This window comes from Passer domesticus, chromosome Z (genome assembly GCF_036417665.1).
Source record: "Passer domesticus isolate bPasDom1 chromosome Z, bPasDom1.hap1, whole genome shotgun sequence".
NCBI classification, from domain to species: Eukaryota; Metazoa; Chordata; class Aves; order Passeriformes; family Passeridae; genus Passer; species Passer domesticus.
Genome location: NC_087512.1, coordinates 58,825,465 through 58,848,906, shown reverse-complemented (window position 1 = coordinate 58,848,906; position 23,442 = coordinate 58,825,465). Strand labels below are relative to the sequence as shown.

At 35.4% G+C, this 23,442-nt stretch overlaps 1 long non-coding RNA gene across 11 annotated transcripts in view; it reads right to left on the bottom strand.

Annotated features, from left to right (window-relative positions):
• Positions 1 to 3,987: 3,987 nt before the first annotated feature.
• The window catches only part of LOC135290247 (uncharacterized), a 33,561-nt gene continuing 14,106 nt past the window's right edge, over positions 3,988 to 23,442 (bottom strand). The window contains exons 4-10 of one of the 11 annotated variants that reach the window (XR_010352982.1): positions 15,988 to 16,138; positions 15,072 to 15,220; positions 12,122 to 12,256; positions 8,873 to 10,852; positions 7,107 to 7,221; positions 6,284 to 6,403; positions 3,988 to 6,146 (exon numbers count right to left, since the gene is read on the bottom strand). This is a non-coding gene — a long non-coding RNA (uncharacterized LOC135290247). Of the gene's footprint in view, positions 6,147 to 6,283; positions 7,222 to 8,872; positions 10,853 to 12,121; positions 12,257 to 15,071; positions 15,221 to 15,987; positions 16,139 to 23,442 lie in introns of all 11 variants that reach the window. The other 10 variants (XR_010352984.1, XR_010352981.1, XR_010352979.1 and 7 more) reach the window with 10 other exon arrangements.

Genomic DNA, 23,442 nt, shown 5'->3' with positions numbered 1-23,442 from the left:
TTAAAGAGAGAAGCTGTCATCTTCCGTTTAAGGGAACATGACTGAAGGCATTGTTTAGCACTTAGATCTGTGCATGTAGGGCAGGGCATCTTTTTATGCATATTGATATTGCATCCTTTGAAGTAGGATAGGGTAGAATTTTTAGTACAGTGACTAATGAAGAAATAAAATTGAATGTTTTACAGAACTCAAGTAAACCAGAAATATTTTCTCCTACTGGCTTGAAAAGATGTAACAATTCAGCATATGATTTTAATTAATGTCCATGTAACTATAAATGTGTTCAATTCACAATAGAATTACAAGAAACATATTGACATCTAATTAAGGATCATGGAATTTGCTGCAGAGAAATTGTAGTGCATCTGTTCAATGAGACACAATCATGGAGAACGCTAAATTACAAAATATAATGAAAACGTGAACCAATACACATATGAAGCCATTAAATACATCAGTGTGAAACAAAATGGTGATATTCAACAGAAGAGATCATGCATAGGGTTTTTAGATAACACAAAGTGATATTATTTTGTAAGGGTTTTTTTCTTGTTATTTACTTGTGAATAGCACGATTTCAGCTGCTGGGATCTTTTAATAGGAACTGCTGTTTCCAAGTTAACATGAAAATACTTGATTTTTTGCTGACAATTGACAAAATAATTCTCATGACTTCTCATAATAAATGCTTAATTTGTTTCATTATTTTGTCAGTTCTTGTGTAAAAGTCTTTCCTCCTAAATACCAATTTTACCTTAGCAAGCTGATTTCACCATTCTTACACTGTACTCTTCACAAGGAAAATCAGATTGTAATCGTAACACCAAAAAGCTAAAAATTATCTACATTTTTGGACAAGACTCACACTAGTCAGGAATGTAACTGAACTCAACTGATACATCAGTGAATGTTTCTATTTGGAAAAGGTGTTAAAGCATTACAATCTGAAATATTTTTTAACCTCCAGTTTCAATAATCCTTTTTTCCTTGTTTTCTCTTCCCCTATTCAGAGGCAAAAGGGGCTCATAGAGACATGAATCAAGATTACAAGAAAGTAGTATCACTGGCTGATTTCTACCTCTCCTTATATTTGGAATATTATGCTGGCAAAACACCAGTGTATAAAGAACTTTTCTTAAATTCATCATCTGGGATCATTTGCTCCTGAAATCTGTGCTTATTCATCAATAACAAAACTATAGGATCCAAACATAAGCTAATGATCTTGAGGAACCGTTTAGTAAATAAAACTAAAGAGAGATCACTCCACCTTTGAATTTTGAAAAACACAAAATTGAAAAGATCTTTCATCTTTTCAAAGAAAGTTTTTGTGTTTGGTTGTTTGTTTTTTTTAATTTGTTGATACAGAACCTTACATTAAGGCATTGAGTCAGATGTACATGCAGCTTGAGTATTTTATGCACAACCACTACAACACAATTATCCCAAATTTTTACCGTAATAGAAATACAGCTCCTGAGCTGGAAAAGGATTTGAGGTGATTAAATTGTTTTTTGCCATAACCTGTCAACCTAAATAAAACAGTGATTAGACTCATACAAGTCATTTGGATGGATGTGTTATTCCCAGTTGTGTTTCAGTGAAATAAAACCAGGTATGTTAAAATAGTGGGAAAATGTCTCTTTCCTTTCACAGTGGGAATTTCATTGAACAGTTTAGCCTGTAACACACACTTCAGTAAGTGACTTTTTATTCTTCAGAGCAGAATGGTATGACTGATCTGTACACCTGCAAGAAATTCAGAACCACAGCTGATTCTCCCTGGTGTCTCCATTTTCTTCTATCTCTTCCCAACAGCTGCAATAAAGTTTTCCTTTTGTAGACTACTGCTATTCTTCAAATTCTGAAACTACTCATTAGCTACATATCCTTTGGTTAAGTGTCCTTGAAATAAAATAAAATCCAGAAGATAATTTCAGAGAAATGTGGGAAGATCCTGATGATGTGGATTGGGAATTTAAGATGACAAAAGCAAATGAGTTGTTCTTTCTTTTAAGTAATAAAATGAGGGATTTCAGGGCTTTGGACATGAAGTGGAATATGTGATAAAATGAGCAAGTAATAAAATGGCTTTTAGGGGTGTACCATTCTGATTTTAGGGGTGTATTCATTCTGATAAATCATCCAGTGGAAGGTGAAGATAAATCCTGAGGTGGCTGCAAAACATGGTCAACAACTTTCCATTCACTTGCTGAAGTCATGTCAGATCTCATTTTGCAGTCCAGCTAGGGCAGGCAAGTGCCTTACATTAAGTATTTCCTGGTTTTATTGGAAAATTATGCAAAAGTATTGCGTGTAGTGCCAAAGTTACCAGTAGCCAGAGTTTGCTGATAGCTCAGCAATCAGATCATTGATGAATATTTTCAAATACTTACATGAGACATGAGTCTCAAACATACTTACAAATGGCTGTTACAAATACTAACATGACGCTCAGACATTAGACTGACTTACTTGTCATGTGGCAAGGAGAAATTTAGATGGTTTTGAAATTAAAAAGAATCTGTCTTGAACTATTTCTTTTTCCACAGAAAACAGCGTCTACATTGTCTTCTCATTGAAGACAAATCATAAATAATACTCTGTGAGTAACCCCCTTTCCAGACATGAAAAAAAAAAGGCTTCTCTGGACAAAATACTCCAAGAGAGGTTTAGGAAATAGACTGCCCATTTATTTAAAACAACAATATTTTATTTTTAAACCAAATCCTTGATCAAATCACTGCTGTTTTTTATACCATTTAGCAGATTTTATATCCAAAGAGATATACAAGTCATGTAACTTGCCATGTAGTAGCTTTCAAAGCAGAGCCCAAAGACCTATCTTAATTTAGATGTACTCATTTTGGAAAATATGTTGTCTCACAGGTAGTAGCTTGGCAGTAGGCATTTTGCTTCAATAAGGAAAATGAGCTTAGGTTTTTTAAATGTATTTTGCTTAGCAAGAAAATCCTCTTTTCTAATGTAAGGAAGTCCTCTTGATGAAAAAAAATCAATCTGTTTTATTTAGATAAAATAGGCATTTCAGCTTTAGAGCTTTTAGCAAAAAAAAAAAAAAAAAGCAAACCCAATCTATAAATCTTAGGTAAAAGAAGAAAACATTTCAAAAGCAAAACACTTTCCAGTGTTTTGCTGCTAAAAATTCACTAAATATTGACATGGAGAATGCCTGTTATTAGGTCTTAGTCCCAATCCTTCTTTTAGTACTGTATACAGAAAGAAAAAATGTTTTGTTGTAGTCTGTTATTTTGCTGCTGTCTGTATCACTGATAAGTACACTCAGCTCTAAGTCTTATCAGATGTCTCTGAGAGGGGTTTCTGGAAAGCCCTGAGACTCAACTGAATCTCCTGGTCAAAAATTCACACTTAACTTTGAGGTCTGCCTTAGAGAATAGTGGTCACAAAATTACTGCTGTATGCAGATGGATCAAATAGTTTTGGCTGTTGCTATATCCTTTGGGAAAGCAGGAGTAACTCTGAGAGAGCCCCTAGACGTTATAGCATTAAATGTATTTGTAATCACAGAGCCACAGAATAGCTGGAGTTGGAAAGGACTTCTTGAGATCATCTGTTTCAAAACCCCCTGCTTGGGCAGGTTCACCCTGGATCCATGTTGCACAGGCTCTAGTCCAGACGGGCTTTGATTATCTCCAGAGCAGACTCCACAGTCTCTCTGAGCAGCCTGTTGCAATGGTTGATCACTGTCAAAGTGAAGATACTTTTCCCCTTATTCAGACAGAACTTTTGAGTTTGTGCCCATTGGTGTACTGCCACTGGACACCACTGAAAAGAGTCTGGCTGTATCTTCTTGTCACTTGCCCTTAAGACATTGGTATGCATTGATAAGATCCCCTCTCAGACGTCTCTTCTTCCGGCTAAACAGGCCCAGCTCTACCTGCATAGAAGAGGTGTTTCTATTCCATTATGATTCTCACAGTCCTCCACTAGATCCTCTCTCAGATGCAGAAGAATACAGATGCTTTTTATTTCAGTATTTAGCTTTTTCTTTTTTTTTTTTTTCTCATTGTAAGTAATGTGAGCTGAAGACTGCGATATCAGAGTACCTCCATCAGTTTAGGATAGGGAGAGAAATATGCCATTGAAGGAGCAACTGACATCCCAAACATTTTAGCAACTGTAAATTAGTGTCTTCTAAACAATTCAAGCATCTGAATACCATGACACCCTGAATTTATGTATCCTGAATACACTGTGTTTAACTATGATTCCTGTGAATATTTAAGGCTTCACTCTATTTCTGCTTGAGATAGGTAATTTCCAGTCTTGACACATTTTATTTTTTAACTTCTAAGAGTTGGCTTTTGGCTTCTGTTGTTTCTGGGGCTGGTTTCTCTTTTCATTTCTCAATACATTATCAGCAACATATCTTCTCATTTCTGTGTTGATTTTCAACTGCGGGAACTTGTGTAGCCCATTTGACACAGCTCAAATTTCTGAAAGCTGGCAAGTAAAACAAGGAAAGATTTTAATGGACCAACACGTGCATGAACCTTTAGTGGAAAATATTTGCAGAAATATTATTCTTGAATTATGTAACCTGTCTCTGTTTCAGGACCATCACTTATGTTCCTGCATAATATTCCTTTGCTCCTGGCATGTTGAGTCAATTGATTTTAGAATTTCTGAATACAGATAAAAGTTTAAAGTCGAAGTAGCAAAGAAGATGCACTTTAGATGCTAGCTGAAATGGAACTAGCTTTTCTGGAAAGGCAAAAAGCTGCAAGAAGGTGGAAGTTGCTGAGGTTACTTTGTTAAACACAAGAATGAAGGATTACTGTTTTCAAAATATGCCCATTTAATTTTTTCTGCAGACACTGACATCAGAAACATGAAGCACTGTTTCATCATTACTGATGGACCACTACATACTGCCTATGAACAGACTTGAGCACTTGTTTAGGGGTATTTGATATCATGAACTGAAGATGGAAATTTCTAGGAGGTAGAGTAAGTGTAACATTTTGGATATTAGTTCAACCTTTGCTTTCATTGACTGTTAGCATCTATTTTATCTATCCTATGGGCAGAGCAGCATCTGTTAGTGTAACTCTCATGAAATGATTTTATCATTATTTTATTTATGTTTAAGTTTTTTATGTATTTAACTCTAAAACAGGGAGAAAGTAAAAGAGCATAGGATTGTTATTGAATTGGTGTACACCACCAGAGACATGCAATGGATGAAGATAAAGTGCTTAAAAACTGGTGAGGAGACCTTGCTTAAAGGCATGAATGTAAATTGGATTGTATGTGCACCGACATCTGTGTTATGGATGCGAGTAGGTAAATCACTTGGAATTTAGAGGCTGAACGTTAGGAAGAATATGCTTTCCTTTGATATGGAAATAATGATTTCTGTGTAGTTCTTCAGAAGACACAGAAAATGTTTCTGGGCTGGTTTGCAGTAAGGACCTGATGCAGAGACCAGATGATGGAGTTGGAGGTTTTGCACACAAACACTGGCCTCTTGTAACTCCATGTTTACTCAGCCTTATCCTACTGCTTCATCACTGTTCAGATGCATCAATTTCTGATACCTCTCATGTTTTTATTCTCCTGACAGTTTCCATGCTGTATCTGATTTACAACTCTCTTCTGTTGAAAAACTTCCAAAAAATTTGCCTTACTTGGAATGCAATACATAAAGGGAAAGTTACTCTTGTGTAAACTTACAAACTGATGAAAAAGCCCATAGTTTATAATTATCCTCACAAGTTTATCTTCACCTGCTTACTATTTCTCAGTTTAGGCAGGACTCATCCTTCCGACAACCTTGTGAGTTTAATATCCCTCTTATACCTTCTTTTTATCTGCAACTCCCCTGTCTCCAGCAGGCATTCACGATGTCTTTTTCACAAAGCACCAGTTCTCTGTGTCCATCAGCTCCTCTCCAGGCTTTACTTTGCATATGTAAGTGTGTGCAGTAGGTTCAATCAAAACACAGTGGATTGCTAGATATACAAGCTGAAAATCACCCAAAAATACTTTCTGATCAGTCACAGCTTTGCTGATTAAAACAGAGAACAGGGTGTCATCACAGGGATAAATTTATTTAGATACCAACCTGGCAACACCTTCAGGTTTCAAGTGATTTAACAACTTACCTGTGAAGAAGATGCAACAGGGAAATCAATTCAGTTGAAGATCTTTTTGATAAGCAAGGGAATGTTTAGATTTTAAACAACAAAAAAAATCCTATTAGTAGTGAATTTGAAGCTTTATTGTTACTCATTAAAGATACCTCAAGTGACAGATGAAAAATGCTGATCAATCATTCCAGAAACTCTTCTTCCCAGTAGGCCCTAAAAAATGTTGTCATGAATCAATCAATTCTTTGCCATCTTAACTATGAGGATGATGTCTGAAATGTAGGAAAAGTGGATTATAGACATTAAGTTAGATTGGAATGATACTAATTGGAGCTCATTATGGTCTAATATAAATGCTAATCTTATAAATATTAAAGCGTCAAATCTATCTTAATGCATTACACAGAACCTATATTACCTTATTAAAAAAAAATCAGATTCCTATCAACAGAGTGGAAACTCTAGTTGTCAAAGTTGTAGAGGAACCTTTAGAAATGAGCTGTCAATATCCATAATTAAAAGCCTCTGGTCAGGCACAAGGAGAGTCCATTTACAAAAATGGTTTGGTTTTAACTTTAAGATACACTTATTACCCTATCTGCACTCCATTCTTAGAAGATTTCTGGGATCTGTATGCTTGATATCAAAAATTCCTCTGTTTTTTACAAAAATCGGCTTTTGAAAAGCTGACAGTATGACAGCTATGCTATTTTTGATAGGAAACAACATTTGTGGCACACCTTCTGAATGACTGATGCCTTGTCATAAAACTATGTTATTTGTAGATGGATACAGACGTGCTTTTTCATCTATTTTTTATCTATTCTTGTATAATCTTTTTAGGTTCCTAGAAATTCTGGTCAGACTGCAATGCTGTATTCTCCATAATGGTAAAAAACCCCCAAAACTATGTCTCTATTTTTCATTCCCTCTTCTTAAAATCTTCCTGTTCTCCCCCACAAAATGAAGAAATACCTGCATTAGTAAGCTCAATTCACTGTCATCTCTGTTGGGGGGGAAAAAAACCCCAGATTAAGTGCTTCTCTCCTTCAAGCATGTTCTCTCTGTAAAACCAGAGAAAATTACTTTCCTGATAGAAAGAAAGGGAGCACACAAGTGGGTTAGGGGGATAAGAGGCTGATCAAGCTGAACATGTAGGATTTACTCATGGGAAAAGTGAGGGGAGAGATGGAGTGTTTGGAGGAGGGAGAAGAGAGCATTGTGCTCTAATTGTAAAATTAAGTAATTAGTTGGAAGAAGAGAGTCTTGGGCTCTCAGCCCCAAACCAGAATAACTATTTAACATCTGTGTAATTGTATTCTGCTAAACAAAGCATAGAAATTCTGTTGAAATGCATATGTACCCCAAATGTTGTCTTTTCTGAGTACTTCTCAAAATTGTACTTTCTCCTCTTCTTCTTATTTTCTTTTTGTGCTATCCCATTAGTACCTTTCCCAGAAGACATAAATTAATGTTTCACATTGAATTATATACACAGAATTTTGACCATTTACAGGTTCTTCAAATTTGTTATTCAAATTTGGTTAGAAACTTCTTTGTTTCTGTGCACAGTGAATGAGCAATTTGAAAGTATGCAATAGTGACACAATATTCAAGCATGCTTGCTAGTACTGGGAAAATGCTAGCTAAGTTAAAAAGAAAAAGGCAAAAGAAAAAACCAATAAAAGGCAAAGGAGAAAGGAAGAGGAAAAAAAAAAGAAAAAAGAAAAATTAAAGGGCTAAACAAAGAAGAACAAGAATAAGGAAAAAGAATAAAAAAGAAAAAAGGAAGAGAGAAAGAAAGAGAGAAAGAGAAAGAGAAAGAGAAAGAGAAAGAGAAAGAGAAAGAGAAAGAGAAAGAGAAAGAGAGAAAAAGAGAGCTAAGGCAAACAACAAATCCCTCCCTTCAGGAGAAAAAAGTGGATAGTTTACTCCTCACTTTAACACTGGTTGTAATAAGTAACTTAAAGAATGATAAAAGAAAATCTACTGCAGACTGTTGAAGATATTTTTGGCTTTTGTGGTTTTCTCTGTCTACTTGTCAAAAGCCTTTGTCAATTTGGTTAGGGTTTTTTTTTCTGTCTTATAATTGCATATAAGCTTTTAGCTCTCAATGTTTGTAACAAAAAAGGCTGGATGTTGAGATGATAAACTAAAGCATTTGTAAGAATTACCAAGGTTATCTGCTAATATTCCTTACAGCCATGCTACTCATAATATTATTCACAATGACATAATACTAATTCTTGGCTTCATTGACATGGTTTTTCTATTAATGACAGTGAAGTCCTTGGGTTATACCACTGAATCAGTGAAATAATAAATGAATTAAATTTTTTGCTTTGTATAAAGAAATATGGTCCTTTTTCATTGCATTTGATAGGTATTTTCTAACTTCAGAAGAGGGATGCAGAGCTTTACTGATCTTTACTGAGCTTAACTCAGGCACTTTACTGGTTTCTCCTCTAAGCACCTCATGGTCCCCTCTACTCCTCATTGCTTTTCCTCTAACCCCCTGTAGTTTGCAGCCTTTCACAATGATGGGCATATTTCTTTGAAAAAATACATATTCTCTGAGTTGAGAAGCTTATTCTCTGGAAAACAAAAGGGGAAAAATTCTGGGTGCACATAATAAATATTTTAAGGTAAATAGTAAAACAAACTATAATATTTTCAAGGGGTTGTTTTTTATAAATTACATTCTAGTTAAAATATATATGAAAACATCTCTCTGCTCATACCCTATCCAGCTGTTTAGAGAGGAGTTTTTCTCACAGTAGGTGGGGAGCTGGGAGAGTACAAAGTAAAAGCATTTTTCGAGGGGGAAAAATTGTCACGTTGAAGCTTTTACCAAAGTGAAGAAACTGAAAGGAGAACAGCCTGAGAGATAACTGGTTGACTCCTGCAAGAATGTGAAAAAGAGAAATGGCTCTAAGGACATATTTTTCCTTCTTTTCTTGATTTTTGCAAAATAAAGTGAATGAACCTATTTCATCCACATTCACTGCATATTATGTATTATGTTAAATCTGAACCCTCCATTAATTTAACAGAACACATTGCTACTGTCTTTTGGGGTTTTTTTCTGAGTGCCCAACAGACTAGAGGATCTGCACACAATTTCACATATGAAACTTAAGTAGTTCATCAATGAAAAATTAATCTTTACTACTTCAAAAATTTATATATGCAGATATGTTGTTTTCTGATGTTTGCACAAAGTAAGAGAACTTCTTGGTAAACCCTGAAGAAATATATATTTTAGAGATTAACTAAATTGGTGTCTTAAATACTTAAAAACTCATTTGGTTAATAATTTCCTTCTTAGAGTAAGACTGCTACAAGGCAAGAGAGCACTTGATGCATTATTATTTGTTGTGAAGTGGTTTAATAAAGATTTAAATAATTCACTGCTACTGTTAGTACATTTTCGTGAGAAGTGGTGGCCTGAAAGGCTTTCATGTCCTTTTCCTTAAGAACCAGAGTCCCAGGTAAAACCCCCTTTTCTGCCTCAACTACACAGGGATGTGTGATCTTTTACCCATTACCCAAAATTTCCATTTTGATTTGGCAGCGGCCAAAGATTTCAGCACGTTCAAAGTCAACTACCAGGAAACACATATAATGCATGCACCAGATCCTCAAAGCCAATGATTGTACTACAGAACTACTATTTTGCAGTATTTACTTGTCTGTATAAGCAGTCCTGGACAATAAAATATTCATTTGGGTAAATGCACAGTAATCTTATTTCTGCAATAGAATGTCTTGTAGCTTAATGATCTAGACCTAGGAGTCTAAATATATAGTAATTTCTACCTTGTACACTCATCTTGTTACTTTTTAACATAAAAGTGTTTTCAACAGAGGATAAGGGCTTAAATTTTTATCTAACCTGAGAGGGAGATAAAAGTTTAACATCATTAAGTGAAGTTAACATGTTTAAGCTTTGTACTATGACTATTACAGAACGCAATTAAGGCTAAGAAATACTAAAAAAAATACTAATTAACTTTTAAAAGAACTGAGAGAGATCAAACCCAGAGATGTTTGTTGTTTTTTGATGTCAGACAGATGCTTGCTACCTGATTTTATTATGGTGTTTAGACTGTGTTCCAAGTATGTTTCCTTCCACCATAATGGCAGCTCCTATCCAGACACACTTCTGCCTCAAAACTGTTTTTCTTCCTGGTCACAGATCTTAGCTGAGTTAACTCTTCTGGCATGGCCTTACTTCTCTTCCTCCACACTTTTACTCTTCAAGCAGTCATGGCCACATGTCAGGCTAATGGTGCAGAGTATGCATGGCTGGCCTCCCTCCTGGTTCCTTACTGCTCCAAATATAATTTCTGTTCCCTCACCAGACTCCTCTCTGCCACAAGCTGGCCTGTTCACAGTCCATGAACATGGTGATTAACCCCTTGTTTGAACAATATGATCTTCTCAGAACTGGCTTTCCTGAGGTTGAAAACACTAAAAAATGTAGTAAGTGGTTTTGCTGTTATCTATACTAGTTTTTTCTCTGCTTGCTGTTGCACCTTAACTCCTTCTCTCCCTTTCTCCCTCCCTTTCTTTCCCATGCCTCTCTCTCTCTCTCTCTGTCCATTTGTCTCTCATATTCACTTACTTTCTCAAGTGGGAGTCTGTTCACAACTTTTCATTCCAATTGGTTACTCTATCACACAAGAGAAATCTCATTGGTGATTTGTTGATCTGAGTACCTGAAACACAAGTTTGGGTAGTAGGGGTCTTTAGGTTCTTCTTTCCTCTGCTAGGAATCAGACTTGTAACTGCTTGCTAGGAAGTGGACTTTGAAATGACCATCAGAGCATAAAAATTGAAAGAGATTTGTTGAGTAATAGGAGTATTTTTAGGTTTTTTTCAACTTTAAATATTGTTCTTACTTTTATGATTTTATCGATAATCAAGAGTGGTCAGAGAATTATTTAAGAAGAGAGACAGACATGACTGTATTTTTGGTTTGTATAACTTCAGACAGCCCATAAGTATCATAAGAAAATAAAAAATTATAATCTCAAATCTTCCATGTGACAGCTATGTTGGAATTAGTTGCATGAACAAAGAATGAGAAAAAAATATCAATAATGAAAGAAATTGTTGATCTACTTGTGACAGAGGCAAGACTTTATGGTAAAGCTTAGTGTTTATTTTATTTTGCTGACCTTGTGTATTCTATCCACTAAATTCAAGTCTTCCTTAAATAAGGATTTTGGAAACATATCCCATGTCATATAATATTAGGAAACAGTAATATATTTATTTATCATGAACTTATAATGAGAACTAGAATTTATGTGGATTAAAAAATATGCTCTTTTGAAAATATGAAAGCATAAAAAGAGCATCTAGAGAACAAAAATTACTAAGAAAGACAGCCAATGTTTTTTTCTATCTTTTATGAGATAAGATTCTTCTGAATATTGGGAAGGAGAATATGAACTAGAAATTTATTATAAAATGATAGATAAATTGTAGCATTTGCTACAGTGTTGACAAGACATAATATATATTCCAGAATTATCTACAAATATTTCCAAAGCCTGTAACAATGAGATAAATCTTTTATCGGGCCTGTTGTGACAGTATAAGATGTAATGGTTTTAAACTGAAGAAGAGTTGATTTAGATTAGACAGGAAGAGACATTTTACAATGAGGATGGTAAAACACTGTCACAGTGGTGGTAGATGCCCCATCCCTGGAAATATTCAAGGTTGGGTTAGATGGGGCTCTGAGCAGCCTGATCTAGTGGAAGGTGTCCCTGCTTATTGCAGAGGGTGTTGGACTACACGACCTTGAAAAGGTCTCTTCCAGTTGGAACTATTCTATGATTTTAGGTGTTCATAAACCAAAGGTTACTGAGACATGCCTCTGCAGAACCAGCATCTTCCTTACTCCTGTTAGGTCTGAAGATATTGGGGAGATCCAGAATTCTATAGACGAGATATGTCTTGTATGAATTGCTGTGTACCTCAAGGCTCATTGCAATGATGTAAAATTCCAAATCCATTCCCTCTTCCAGCTGCCATGTAGATTAGGACTCCACCGTATGGCATAATCATCCACTGGTCATGAGCTGTGTACTGTTTACTTCACACTACTGGTGCTATGAGAACAAAGAAAAGAAGAAAAAAGGCAGCAATCATCCCCTCTTTTTAATTTTACCATTCCCTTCTCAATTGGTGGCTCCTCTTCTCCTGTACACTTTTGCTCTCCCCTGCTTGGCATGCATGGCAGAACCTTCAGGTAGAATAAAGGTTGCCCTTAATCTGCTGAGGCCTTCCTTTGGTCAAGTCCAGCTCTGTGTTTAAGAGTTTGATCTGGTGTCTCTGCAGGGAATGCTACACATGTAGGTGAATTAATCAATGAACTATCAAGAGTCTGGCTCATAAAAACTGTGGAAAGTGAACAGACATACAAAAAGCCCACGGAAGTCAGTAAGCATGAATGTCAGTGCTCTACACTGCTGAGCCCTCATATTTCTCAATATTTCAATGGCAATTTGTTTATTGCCATGGTTAACTAAAATATTTATTGTACTGTAAGAGCATATGTGATATTTCAACTTTATTGTGGTGTTAAAAAAGCCATTTCTAAACAAAGCTTTCAACAACAGCAAAAACTATCCATGTTGTTTCAAAGCAAAGCTTTTCCATGTAATTTTAAACTGCAGATGTGAGTAATTTACAACTAAATTTTGATTTATCAAAACAAAGCCTTAGCTCTACTTTTCATTGACTTTCCTTTACAGTTACTTTGGAATTACATCTCTTATCAAAAAAAACAAATTATATGTAGAGGTAAACACCCAGACAACCTCTGTGTTCAGCAATATCTTTCTGGGTTCTTTTCCAGTTTTATTATGTTTTGTTTTATTTTAAATTATGTTCTTATGTTATGGTTGATGCTTTGTGTGAGGAAATGGGGATGAGTGAAGAGATGAGAATCTTGACTCCACGTTTCAGAAGGCTTATTTATTATATTATGATATATATTATATTAAAATTATATACTAGAACTATACTAAAAAATAGAGAGAAAAGAATCCATCAGAAGGCTAGAAAGAATAGGAATGGAATGGAATGGAATGGAATGGAATGGAATGGAATGGAATGGAATGGAATGGAATGGAATAACAAAGGCTCGTGACTCTCAGAGAGACCAAGCCAGCTGACTGTGATTGGCCATTAATTAGAAACAACCAACATGCACCAATCACAGATGCACCTGCTGGTAAACAATGTCCAGACCACATTCCACAGCCATCAGACAATTTACATTTCTTTTCTGAGGCTTCTCACCTAGAATAGGAGAAAAATCCTAGCAAAGGATTTTTCATAAAATATCATGGCTACATTATGGAGGACAAAAATTTGATTATTTTAGTATATCCTTAGAATTACACTTTCAGGAAGTACTTAATTTTTTCAAAAATGTTTTGCTATTTCTAGACTGTCCTATGACTTTTCTCATTATATTTAAGCCCCTTATCATCCTCCTAGGGAAAAAGAGAAGGGTCTGCCAAAGGTATTTCAACCAATTCTACCAATGACATGATAATAAACTCACTAGGTATAGGAGATTTCGAACAGTGTCAGGACTTCCATTAATGAGGTCAGCAATGATGAAGTGTGGAGCTTGATACAGGAAAGCTCTTGAGTCTTATTATATGATTCCTACCATGTTCTGCCCCATCTCATGTCTTCCTAGAATAGCCAGGTGATTAGGGCACTAACCCCTGGTACTAAAACCCAAAATTCAATGAATACTTAATACAATTTATACAAAATAGAGCTGCTGTAATAGTTGAGATTGAAAATGTTCCAACAAGAGTAATGGATAGCCTTGAGGGCTTACTGGGAAAAGGCTGAGGATGAAATCTTAGTTCTTACTCTGGGGGAACAGAGCCTGAAAACATAGGTCTTCTCCCTGCAGGAGATGCCCCTTTTGCCATGCCTCTAGTTATTCTGATATTTATAATATAGTCTTCCTAGAACAAGAAGTCTATGCTTACTTCAACACATGTTCTCTCCTACACGTTTTGGTGTGAATTAATTATAATTTTTTCCAGTGAAAGGTTAAAAAGGAAAAACATGGACATATTAAACTGGAAGACCACTCAGGATCAGAAAAATGTCATCATTTTTCTGCAGAGAAGAAATCATATTTTTCTATCCTCTGTGTTTTCTATCTTTTCAATACTTGTATAATGATGTAGCTGACTACCTGCTAAAAGCAAGGTAAGTTGACATTGCCTTTCTCAAGATGTATTTCTTGATGTGCTCCTGTTTTTAAGCAACCTTGTACACTCTCTAAGTTGTTTTTTTGGGTTTTTTTTCTGACTTTGGTAATTTTCTTTCCCCTCTATGAAGTGATCCTTTCTTAATGTTCAATTTTGTTGGAACTCTAGCTGCTGAGAATTTTAGACTTTCTGTACTGACAGGCACTGACTTCCAAAAGAACAACACATTTAACCTAAAGCCATATAGAAAGCTTCAAATTAAATAACAGAACTGAAATTATAGGTGTGTAGTTTAAAAACAAGTGTGTGATACCATTTCCTGCATTGTCTTTGATGTTATGCCCCTCATTAGTTGCATGTTTCCTTGCTTTCCTTCTCCATCAGGAATGTCACTGCCTTTCAAACCCAAGTACCTTATTTTTACAAGGAATCTCATTTTTGATATGTAATTATTCAGACTTCTGATGTTTGTCTTTTTACTTCTGGTCATAAAGGAGCCCAGAAAGAAAAAAAAAAAAAAAAGAAAAAAAACCAAAACCCAAAACAAACAAACAAACAAACAAAAAAAAACCCACAAAAAAAGATGTATCAGTAAAGGATGGGACCCTCAAAACTTTGTTCAATAATGTTCTAATGTGTAGGGGACATTTTTTCTGACTTCATGGAATGGAATTCCTACCATTTTGAAATCTGCAGTTCATTGCGCTCCTTGTTTTGTAAAGTCCTTTGCAGAAAGACTTTAAATCATGCTGATAGCCTGAAATTAACTGCTTTCTGGGAGCATCTGCTCTATTTAACTCATGTACTTTTGATACTTCCCACGAGCTACTGGTGAAGAACAGAAATAGATAACAATTTTCACAGAAATACTGGAAAACACTGCAGGACCATCTTTGTATATTTTAACAGCCCAAATTTCATTATTATTGCTGAGAATTCTGTCACTTTTGCGATGTGGATCACATTTTTGCCATGATTGACAAAAGATTCTTTCCGGGAACCAGCTGTTTGCTTACTGTGTGCCATAGAAAAAGCATCTGAGATGGGCCTTGGCTATCACATTTTCATGTGATGTGCCCTCACATATACTTGTGCACATTACACAAAGAACAGAAGAGTTCACAGCAGCCCCAAAATGGCATCTGTTCTTTATAGTGAGATAAAGAAACTGCAGAAGGTTTGTTGAAACTTTCTGATGCTTGTTGTCACTTAGCAGGAAGTGTTTAGGAGTTTGTGAAGAACAAAATTACAATTTGTCAAATGTTGCAAATCTCCAAGTGATTGCATATTATTTGATTACACTGTTGCTATAAATAGGATTTCACTTTGGAGGATTACAAAATGGCCAACTTTCTGTCTGGTAAAATACTACCATTTTAGTCTTTTCTCTCCTTTATATTTTTTCTCTTTGTATTTTTTCAGAATATAAAGGATGATGTTGCCATTGATAGTGTTCTACAGTATACTTTTGCCTGCATACATTAACATGTGAAATCCAGACATAATTTAGCCTTCTTCAGGATGACATGACAAACCTTGAACTACATTTTTACATATGGTGTTAGAGTCTTTTATACTGGCTAGTAGTACCTCACCTTCTAGCTCTCCCTGAAGTGATGAAAAATATCAAAATGTGAAGCCTGTATCTAAGATCATTTGGTTCAACAGGAATAATTTAAATTTTTGGAGTCTTTTCCATTTGGGTCAACATAATCATCCATGAAAAACTCAATGAGTCATCTTCACCTGTGGATTCATGAAATAAGACAAATATTTCTGTTAAGGCTACAGCTGCCAATAATGCCTGTGAGGAATGCCTGGGTGAGATGGCAGGGTTTTTGACTTTAGGAAAAACCTCACGTGTCTCCAAGTACATTTACAAAGGAAGCTCTGCAAATAAAGAATGAACGAGTCATTACATATCTTTGGTAAAGTTGTCTTCTACATATGCATTAACTAAATTAATTCAGCTACAAGGACTAAAGAGGAAGTCAAACCCTTTAAGAGAAGAAAATTGAGAGAACAGTATTTTCCAGTACTAAACAAAGAACTAAACAGTGCACACACACAATCAAGAGCTGTGAGATGTGTTTACAAGCATGATGTAAAGACAGTGTTGTACTGGACACCAGAACAAGATGTCAGGGATACCCTTAACTACTCCCCTGCCATTCATTGAGCTGACAGAAAGGTCAAGATATAGCTAAAGTTGGAGATGTGACCACAAAGTACCCCTTATGAAGGATTACTGAGATATGTCCAGGAACCTTCTATTTTTCTTGCATTATTTCATTACTCTTGTTATTGAGTAATGGATTATCACAGGTGAATTTTCAACTGCTGGTGATTAAGTAAGACCACCACAGATCAGGTGCAGACTCTTTTCCTAAGTGTTGCCTCAGGTTCTACAAATGGGAATATACACTTGTGAAGGGTTTTAGCTCCAGAGCTGAGTGATAAGCCCTAAAGCTGCTCATGGTTTCTCTTAGCCATTCAAATTGCACATAACAGCCAGCTGTAACTGGGCATTTTTACCATTGAAATGAATGGTTTGGATGGAGGTAAAAACTGTCACTGCATTACAGACTAGCAGAGTCTACCTTCAACTGAGCTTTTGTCAGAAATTATTACATTTAAAGGTAATAAAAAGTTTTATATTTCATGGAGAAAGGAAAACAGACTTTCAGGACAAGACAAATTATTAGAAAACTTTCTTTTACTTCTTTGACTTCTCAGAGTTTTCAGGTGATTCTTCATTACTAAGTCACTTTGGATCAAGTATGTAAAGTAAATTCATAAGCATCTCACTCCAGTTAGAAAACAGAAGTTATTCAATGCCACTTTTGTTTCTTATTCACTCTAGAAATGGCTGAAATAACGTCCAGAGTAACTCAGGAAAAATTGTGTAGAGTTCTTTGTGAAGAACTACTGGCTTTCTGCAGAATAGCAGTTATAGAGAACTGGAGGAATAAGACTGATCTGTGCAAGACTTTCTCCTTTCTTCCATGCAATCTAGACAGGCTCAGGGAAGAGCCAATAGAGACAGTTGGAAATAAAGAAAAAAGGGTAATAGTACATACATGAAGTAAAATATATAAAAAGAACTGGCAAAAGAAGACATACATTATTTATATATTGTTTAGTTAGAACTTTTCAAAAACTAAGTATTTCAGTTTTCAATTTCCTCTCAATGTCCAAAAATTTCCAAAGAAACATATTAAGTAAGAGCTCTAAGTAATGGGAAAAATGGGGAAGTATACATCTGCCTTGCACAGACAAATAAGTGTAGGGCCAGTCTGGACTTTAGTTTACCTCCCTAGTGTCAACATTGGCTGTCAGACAGCAGTATATTCTCTCCTGTAATGAAGGGTTTTCCTGTCACTGTTAAAGGAAACCTTTTTAAACCTGCTATTTCAAGCTTGCTGATTGTACTGCATTTTGGAACAGGCTCTCAGAATACCAAAGGCTATTTCTGAAAATAAATATTTTACTTACGTTGCACTGGATTGTATGTTTGTACAGGGTTTCTATAGGGCATTAAGTTTTAGTCATGTTCTGTGACATACTTTCTGGTGTCAGCACTTACCATCTTCCAGGAAAGCTGCTGAAATCATAACCAAAGTAAAAGCAGAACATTTTGTTGAACATTTCAAGTGCCTATGTAAAAAAACCACTTTGCCTCCAAGCAAATAGATATGTCATTGAGTTTGAAAGTGTGATAAACTGAAAAGAAAAGGAAGGAAAGTGAGTGTCCAGACCTGACTCATGTCAACACAAAGCATTTTTGACTAAACCCTGACTGGACAACACTCCCTCAAGCCAAAGTAAACCAATGTAAAGTTGCCGTAAACTTGTCTTTTGTTGATGAGCTAAACCAAAATGAGACTTATCATGATAGTAAAGGAATTGGAGCAAAAAGTGAGCCAAGTCTGTATGGATAGCAGGGACATTTTCAATTTAGAATTCATTTTCCTGTGAACATATACTTTGTGAACCGTTCCTGAATTTCAGACTGCAAAACTTTGCTTTACGATTGAGATTGTGCTAAAGGAGCTAGATCAATAGTTCTACGAAACTTCAGAAAATTAAAAAATTTTAATCTGTGTATTTGTTTTTTTATTCACACTAGAAGTTAACTTACTGCAAGACAAGTAGGGTAACACAATTGTAAGGATAGTGTAAAGGATATGGCTTAGAAAAAAAAATGTAAATCATTGTCTTTTTTTTTCTGATCTGTCTCCTTAATGACTAAAGTACAATCAGTGGCCACTGATAAACTTTTTAGAAAAAAGACGGATGCAGCATACAGGACTTGCATTTTGAGATTGCTAGCAGTTTTATTTAGCTCATTGTTCTTACAAACTGCATGTTGTTACATGCATTGCAGGCAACTTTTACATTTGTACTGGGACAAGTCTGTAAATATTGAATGCACTTAAATATGTTCTATAAAGTTCTGATTGTTGTCAAGAATTACTGTATAGGTTTTGCAGGAAGTAGACTAACTCTATCCTAGAACATGATTTTTTTAAGTTACAAGTAATTGAAACTGGAAGACTTGCAAAAAAAAAAAGTCTAAGACTGGGAGTGATTTCTGTTCACACTGTGCTGTTTATAAAATTTGAATTTTGTCAGTTAATAATTTTTTAAAATAAATCTTATTAAAAAGCTGTGAAGATATTACAATGTGTTATGTGTTTATTTGTCACAAATGGTGCTATTTTGTTGTGAAGATTCAGTTAAAAACTTCAACTAATTAATATTAGAAAAATATATCTGGATGATTCAGAAACTTGTTCCAATGGTCAATATTAAACTTATAGTTTAAAAAGTAAATTAAATGCACCATAAAAATGGGACTAATGTCTCTGTACCTATAATAGTTTAGAAGTATGCTAATATTTTGTAGTCTAGCCTGGTGCAACTCCAATGATTTTCTACGGTAGTTCAGGACATGGCTTAGTGGTGCCATAGCAGTTTGATGGGAAAAAAAAAATACAGGATTTAAAAAAAATAAATGTTCAGATTAAGACTATATCCAAGTGTGCAACTCCCATTAACCTCCCTGCTGGTTCAGTCAAGGGCCTTCCAATATTTCTTACAAAATTAAACCCGGTCTATAAAACACTCCAAGTTGATGTATTGTCTACCTCCTGAGGAGTCATTACTATTACTTGAATGATCTGCTGATAATGGGTTTGTGTCTTTTATGTGTGTAAGGGGTTTGAAATAAACAGTTCTATGGAAATTACACCACATCTGCAGAGAGTGGCAGGTGCTCCATGGTTGCACCTGAATGCCCCCAAGATCCTTAGAAGCTGTTGTTATGCATTAATACTATTAACAATCTTCATATGAGGAAGTCTGTTATAATCACCTTCATTAACGAAAGAAAAATCAAAGACCCCAAATCTGAACCCACTTCATCTAGAGAATGGTGAGCACAATTCAAGCTTTTTTTCACATTTGCTTAAGTTTGCTTGTTTTGGCACAACATTACAGAGTCTTGTTTGATTCTCATCAGATTTTTCATAGGCTTTTTCTAGCCATATATAAGAGCTGTGCACAGCATAGGTGAGCTAAGGACAAAGGAACAAACCTTAACGCTGAGGTGCCTGGCTGCTCTTAAAGCACTAGTGCTGTTTTAACATCCTTTCGTTTCATGAGTATGCAGCCACAGACAGACACATAAATATATCTGTCTTTGATAAATTAAAATCCTAACAGGTCTGTGAATCCTTGCCAAGAAGTTACAAGCTGGTCAGCATATATTACGTGCACTTGGAAATGGTGCATTAGAGAACACTTGACTGTTTCATTGCTTTATGAATGGACTTGGCATTTCTGCAATCATCTGCAGAGGGTAAGAAAGTAATATATGGATAAAATTAAGTATAGATCATGTTTCAGAATCTTCTAGATGAAATTAGTTGATCCTTCAACATGTCCATTCCTGTCTTTTCTGATCTTTTGTATCATTTTTGTTTGATAAGAGCAGCAGAGATGAAAGATGTTCTAGTATTGTCGTTGCTAGCCCGAGACCAAAGGGCACTCCAAATCGGTTTCCTTTTCTGCCATAAACTTTGTAAATGACCTTGGACAAGTTTCTTAATCTGGTTGACATCCAAAAAAGCACTTAGAAACCTAAAGTGTAACTCAAGATTAATTTAGACTTGATTAATTAAAGATTTATAATAATCTAATACATTAATTAGATTAATTAATCTTTTTTCAGGAAAGTACTCTGTAAGAACTCAGCCAGCCTAGGTGCCTGAGAGGACATGTATGTTGGCTTTGTCTACGACAGAAAAGATAGAAAAAGATCACTTAATTCACAAGCACTCTCTGCAGATGAGTTGAGAAGTAGGCTCATTTGCAGTCTATTCAGAAATGACATTTTCAGTTAAGTTTCTAAAAATCCTGGTCTGTTAGGTGTCTTCTGAGGGCCTGCCATGTGCAGTGTTGAGTTCAGCATGTGAAATGTCGTAGTTTTGGCAACAGTTTTGTGTATATTTTACAAGCTTGAAAGAAGAATGACCTGTCATCCACCATTTGTATATTGTTCCAGTGGATATAATGCTTTAAGAAGTGCATGCATCATTTTTGTTACTAAAAATGAAACATTGTGCCTTGTAATTTTCCTTTTCCCTGTTCTTCCCTTTGTTTTTTTAATGAGGACCATTTTGAATGTTTCAGTTCATAAATAGCCAAGTATCTTAGGATCAGACTGATGAGACTAGTAGTTTCTCCCTACTTGACTATGCCACAGAATCACTTTCTTCCCTGCTTTGTAGGCTCCTTTCAGTACATGGCATTTAAAATTTTCTACCTCTTATTGTGGTCTGCCCTGGGAAAAGAGTAGATATCTGCTCTCTTCATTGGGAAAGCTGTGGTGTTGTGCAGAATGGGCAGTCAAGGTTCACAAAAGGAGAAATTGCACTTATATATAGATAAAACAAAAAATAGCAAAGCCTGTGGTTAGGAAGGTAGAGCTCTTGTTTTTGCTTTCTATTTCCACAAAAAATATCTGTCTGTTTTACCCAATGACTGCAGTTAAGTGCGGGGAAACGATCCCTTAGTAGGCTCTTTTTAGGGTAGACACAATTTGTGTTAGTACTTCTGGTTGTACTTCGCTACTCCTCTCTGACAAGAACTTTGGGAACAGAGTTCATATTTAGGCTATGTGTGTTGCTCATTAGTGTTCCAGAGCCCCGACTTCTTCCCTCTCAAGATCACAGATTTTATTTGATATGTTTTACCTGCTCCTTTTCCTGGTGGGTGTTCCTACACAATGTCCTTTTCCTCTTTTTCTTTTCATTACTTTGGAAATTAAGAAATTTTTAAAAGTCTGAGACGAGTTTCAATTCTTCAGATTGAGGAGGGCTTAAAGTCTAACCTTCCTGTTTCCAGGTAGATGTACTCTAAATATTTGCCTGCAACCATCTCACTGTGTCCTCTTCTACCTTCTTAAAAATTCCTTGTTCTGTATGAGTATTTGCTTCAGGCATCATAGTCTACCACAGATTTGTGGCTCTGAGCCTGCAGAGATGCCAAACTCACAGATATCTTTAGGTAGAGCAGGCAAGATTTGAGAAAACATTCAAATTCAATGTTTTGTGCCTGTAAATCCTGTCCTAAAAGATGGTCCTGTTTTTCATGTCAAGAACATGATTCTGGGAACTATATATTATGTTATGATTATATTCCTCTGTCTCAGATATTTTGTTTTGTAAAATGAGAATGGACAAACTTGGACTAGCACTAACAGTGTGACTCTCTTTTGAGAAAGGACAGGGCAATTAAAATCCTATATGCTTCTTGGATGCCAGAGTAGAAGGGACCATGTAAAAAGGAAGGATTGTCCATTGAAATTGAAAGGGCTGAATTTAGCTTACCCCATAAAAACAAAAAAGAAAAAGCCCATTCCTTCTCCTTTAAAGCATTTCTAGGTCTATTATGGGAAAAATAGAAATCAATCTAATTCCAGTGTACAGCAAAATATCTATTTACTGCATGAACCTTAGAAGTGATGTCAAAATAACAAACTGGTCTGAACAGATATTTGAAAGGCTCTCCTTTCTGACCACCATATTTTCTTAATTCCCAGTTTTCCCTGATAATACCATTCTTCTATCATGCGGTGTGTTCCTTTAGTTATATTTATGTTGTAGTCATTGCTATTTGTATTCAGAGAATTGCATAATCACTGAATTGAGGGTCAGGTACCCACAGCAGAATGGGACCGAGGGTGAATTTCAACATCTGTATGCTTATAAAGCTTTCTGACTGCAGTTTTCAGGAGACCTTGAACTCCAGTTTGCTGAGATGCGTATTTATAATAAGCTTATGTGGCATATTTGTCTATCTTGCTTAGCCACTGTAGTTGCTTCAGACTATTAATACCATATGATGTGGGTCCCTTGTCAAGTAGGATTTTGGGTGGTCTCTTCTAGAACTAAAGTAAACAAAAGAAGTAAACTTTTCTCTTTCTTTTCTTCCCCCTCCACACTGAGTGATAAAGGCAGTTTTTTGTATAAAAAGTATAGATCCAAAACATCTCACACACTTTAACAATATGCTTGCTCATAATGGCATATCTTGTAGATACAGACAGATTTTGAAATTAGACTGGACAAAAGTCCAGAAAGAAATCTTGGGGGAACAATGCTCTAGTAGCAGGAACAGTTAATCTAAAATACTTTTTCCATTTGTAATGCCTCTGAACTACAATTCCAATCCACATGTCTTAAACAACAGTATTTCTGAACAATTTGGCAAATGTATGCTCAAACTGAAATACATTTCATTATGAATATTACTGGATTAAGGTGATTTCAAGATTAATTCACATGACAGAACAAAAAGTATTTTCCTTACTAATTGTATTCTAGCCAAAACTCTATAGTCTTGCATCAAGATAACAAAAGTTATTAATCTTATGGGAATTTTGAAATGAATGTTAGTAAAACATTAATTGTCTTCCTCTTTGTTTTCTAAGAGATTTTTTTAATGTGAAGTGTGTATAGAATATTTTGCTGTACTCTTGGGAC